Genomic DNA, 4,151 nt, shown 5'->3' on the forward strand with positions numbered 1-4,151 from the left:
TTATGACTATTTGTTAATAACCAAATGAAATAGCTTTTGAATTTAAGAGACATAACTCATCACTATAAATAGTGACAACTAGAGGAGAGAAAATTTTGATTCGACTCAAAAAATTGAAAAAAGTTGAATTTTGAATTATTTAAATCGATTTAATCGGATCAACTCGAATTTTTTTTTCGAATTTTGAGTTCGAGTCAAGTTGAGTTCTCGATTTCGAATAAACTAAATACCAAACTTTATTATTTTAAATTTTAAATTTATATTATTTAATCTAATTGATAATTATTTTACATTCCCCCCGTCTGCCCCACCATTTTCCCTCAAATCAAAATCTCATTCCTCTTTTTTATCCCCAAATCAAAATCCCTAAATCAAACCCCCCATCCTTCTTCAGTTCTTCTTCATCGGTTTTTAAAGTTAGGCAAATCCCTCACTGTCCCTCACCGTAGCTATGCGTACTTGGTGTTGCTAATATTGTTGCTGTAAAAGCTACTGCTATGGAAAAGGTTGTTGATGTTGTTGTTACTGCAAAATAAAATACCATTGGATCTCCGAAACTAGCGTACCTTCTGGCCGCTTCATTCTCTTCAGTCTTCACTCTTCACCTCGACTTTCTACATTTCCTTGACCCTAGACCCAGCAGCCCAGGTTTGGCTATGAAACGTTTTTGCTTTTATTTTAGATTTGTGGGATTGTTATAGGTTCGGTTCATTACCTATTTCACTCACGAACTAACAAATCGCAAATTTGCTCAGCCTAGAGATGAAGAGCAGCAATTGACTTATTTGGTCATTGCATTACTTTTGTGTTTTTTTTTCAGTTTTCTTATATTTTATTATAGGAATCAAGACTTGAAGTTTAGTAATTTTTTAATTTACTAGTTTTGTCTCTCTTTTTTTTGCCAGTTAGTTTATGTAAATTCGATGACCGCCATTGAATCGAGGAAATCTCGGTCTTGTGGATGTTATCTTCAGCTTTCAGAATGAAAGGTAACCCCATAATTTTTTTACTATTACTGTTTGCCGATAAGCATCAATGTCCTTACTTTTTACTTATAATTTAAGTTGGAGTAGTAGCTTTGGATTTGGATCCTGTCTTAAATAAAATTTGAAATTGTGCTTAAAATAATTTATTGAATACTTTAAGATGTTTCATCCCTAATTGATTTTGAACCAACATTAGAGTCATTTTTTAAGTTAACTTGAACAAATACATTCGATTTGATTCAATTCGAATTTCATCTTACTCGACTTGATTTCAGAAAATTTCAAATAGAGTTAGGAGATAAAATATGATTTATCAACTTGATTAACTCAAAAAATTGTCATTCGATTCGATTGAACACTCACCCCTAGTGACAACTTTTGGTTCATAACAATGTGGCAAAACTTTTTATTTGCAACTATTGGAACACTATATATGTTTTGAAGATGTTCCAACGGTTGTGATATGTTATGTATTGAAAATCCTAGTGTTTTGTGTTTGTTGGAAGCAAAGGCAAGTGTGGGGAGGAGTTTGTACCTTGTTCGAAAACTTTGTTTTGATTGTTGTTTTGAAAATTCAACAGTTGAGTTGCCACACCCTAAAATTGGGCCTAGAAGTTTAGAGGGTATTTTAAGAATTTTAGCCTATATGTGCTTGGAATTTCATAAGTTTAGTCACTGATAATGTTTTTGACAAAAGCTATTAGGATATTAAACCAATTTCTGAAAATGAGTTTTAAATATCTTTAATTTTAGAAATAAGACTGATTTGTAAAATAGTCAAAATTGAGACTTTGTATGAAGCAATTTGACCAAACTTTAAATTTCAACCTAAAAACCCCTTTTTCTAATTTGGTTTCAGGTTAGTTTATTCATTCTCCATACTTATGCCATCCCTTGCGCTCATATTCTCTCCCAATTAATTTTTACTTTTAATTCCTAATCCCTCATGATTTCCAACATCTCTTGAACTATAAATCTCTATTGAAACCAATAAAATACCCAAAAACTTCATTAATTCCATCATCTTCTTCAAGAGTGGATTTTTTAGAATTTTTCCAAAGTTCGTTTTTCTTACATTCAAGGTAACCAATCATTTTCCTATTAGTTTTAAATGTTATCTAGACTTTTAAATAGAATTTCTAGCCTTTAAAATGCATGTTTTAGATAAAACTTGAAATTTTGGTCACTAATGGTGAATTTCGGGTTTGTGGATTAAAACTTGGTTTTAAAGTGTTTTTTTAACTTTTTTTCAATATGATTATAAGGTTTCTAAAGTTATTTTTAAGTTTCGTTAAGGAATTCTAGAGTTTTAATGAATTTTCGTCATAATGGCCAAAATTTGTCGAAAAATGTCAATACCTTAAAATGTATAGTTTTGTGTAGTTTACAGGTTGAGAGTTAGTTGCAGATAATTATGTAGATGAACGAAATTCGTTTTGTGTAAAAAGATGAAGTGTAGGCTGAGATATTTCAATTTAAAGTTTTTCATGTTGAAAGTTTTGGTTAAAAGTAAACGTATCTTAGGCTATTATTTTTTATTGTTTAAGGTGAGTCGATGATTGATTATTGATTGTATGCTTGTGTAGTTTGTCTTATTGAAGTGTTGGATTCTATAGGACCTTCAACAAGTGGAGACAAAGGCAAAGAAAAGATTGTCTAAGCTTTCGGCTTTTCGACGAAAGCATATTCCTGGTGAGTGTTTTGGGATTACTACTCGTAGATGATTCATTGTGTAATTAGGAATTAGAGGTAGCCTAAGCCCTTACTCTAAATTCTAAATGTAAGTGTTCTCACACCTAAGATTAAATATGAAATATGTTTGCTTGTGAATTTGTGAAATTGTGGAATCATGAACATATATGAGATGCTATGATATATGCTATAAGCTTGTGATAACCATTGTGAAAGTGAATATGAGGGTATGTTATTCATGCCATGTAACAGTAAATAAGTGGATATGTTGTCATGCCATATGATAGAGATTATATTGTGCTACTAATGTGAATATGAGGTGAATATGTACAGAAAATCTGTAAGTAAATTGGTGATAATAATGTCGATATTTTGGCCTTGTAACCTTATGAGACCGTTGGATATAGCTGGCATGCCATAGGATTGTAAGTACTCACTTTTATGTTGTGACATATGTAGGGCGTTGAGGCCTAGGAACAGTTTCGGAGAGATAAGGGAATGTGAGTTAAGCTCTATTCATCGGGATATTTTATGTGGTGTGTTGGAGAGTGTTAGCTATATGCTTCACTTATGGGACAAGTTTGACTCTTTGAGTCATTATGGTGTGATGGAGATATACGCATCCGATGTGTGGTGATGAGTCCACTTTATGTTTCATAATCTCAAGAGCCAAATTATCATACACTGTGACTAAATGTGATTGTATATAATTATATATGCTCATAGTGATTGATATGTGTCGGAATATATATACGCCTAAACATTCGTATAAATAATGTCTAAAAGAATGAACGAAATATGACTAAATATGTAAATCATGGTACTTAGTTAATGACGTTTTGGGAATATGTTGTATGTTGCTTGGTTGATGCATGATGACTTGTTTACGTAGTGATTATTTTGAGCATTCACTGAGCTTGTTAAGCTCACACACTCCTTTTTAACCCTTGCAGATAAGTAGTGCTAGTGTGAGCGGTGTGGCCTTCAAGGGAGTGATCCAAGCTGATTATTTAGCTTCTATTAGTAGGTGTTATATGCTTATTTATGTTTAGGGAATAAAGACAATGTAATAGGCCAATAAGGTAGATTTTATATCGGTTATGGTAAGTCAATTTTTGGGTTGGTTGCATGTTATTTATGTTTGGAAGTTTATGGACTTGAACATGATATTAGTCTACTATTTCAGATATTTTGATGTTTCTTTAACTAGGTGAATGAAACATGTTGTTTGGGATTAAGTTTGAATGGTTTTAATGTTGATGTATGTTGAGATTTTACATTCTGGAGCAGATGTATCAATATTTGGTTTTAAAAAAAATGATACATCTGTAACTTTGAAAGTGCAAAGAGTCAAAATATAGAATTGGTATCGATACCTTAGCTTGAGTATCGATACTCGAGGTATATTTATCGATACCTTGCGAAAGGTACCGATAGTTTTTTACTTTTGATAATTTTGGTGAGAAACAAAAT

General features: G+C 31.8%; 1 long non-coding RNA gene across 1 annotated transcript; it reads left to right on the forward strand.

The window, feature by feature from the left end:
• The first annotated feature begins 347 nt into the window (after window positions 1-347).
• On the forward strand, window positions 348-3,923 carry LOC105781183 (uncharacterized). Its single transcript, XR_001129546.2, has 4 exons — window positions 348-648; window positions 906-989; window positions 2,573-2,678; window positions 3,632-3,923. It is a non-coding gene; the product is annotated as an uncharacterized LOC105781183 (long non-coding RNA).
• Window positions 3,924-4,151: the final 228 nt, after the last annotated feature.

Source organism: Gossypium raimondii, chromosome 13 (assembly GCF_025698545.1).
Source record: "Gossypium raimondii isolate GPD5lz chromosome 13, ASM2569854v1, whole genome shotgun sequence".
NCBI classification, from domain to species: domain Eukaryota; kingdom Viridiplantae; phylum Streptophyta; class Magnoliopsida; order Malvales; family Malvaceae; genus Gossypium; species Gossypium raimondii.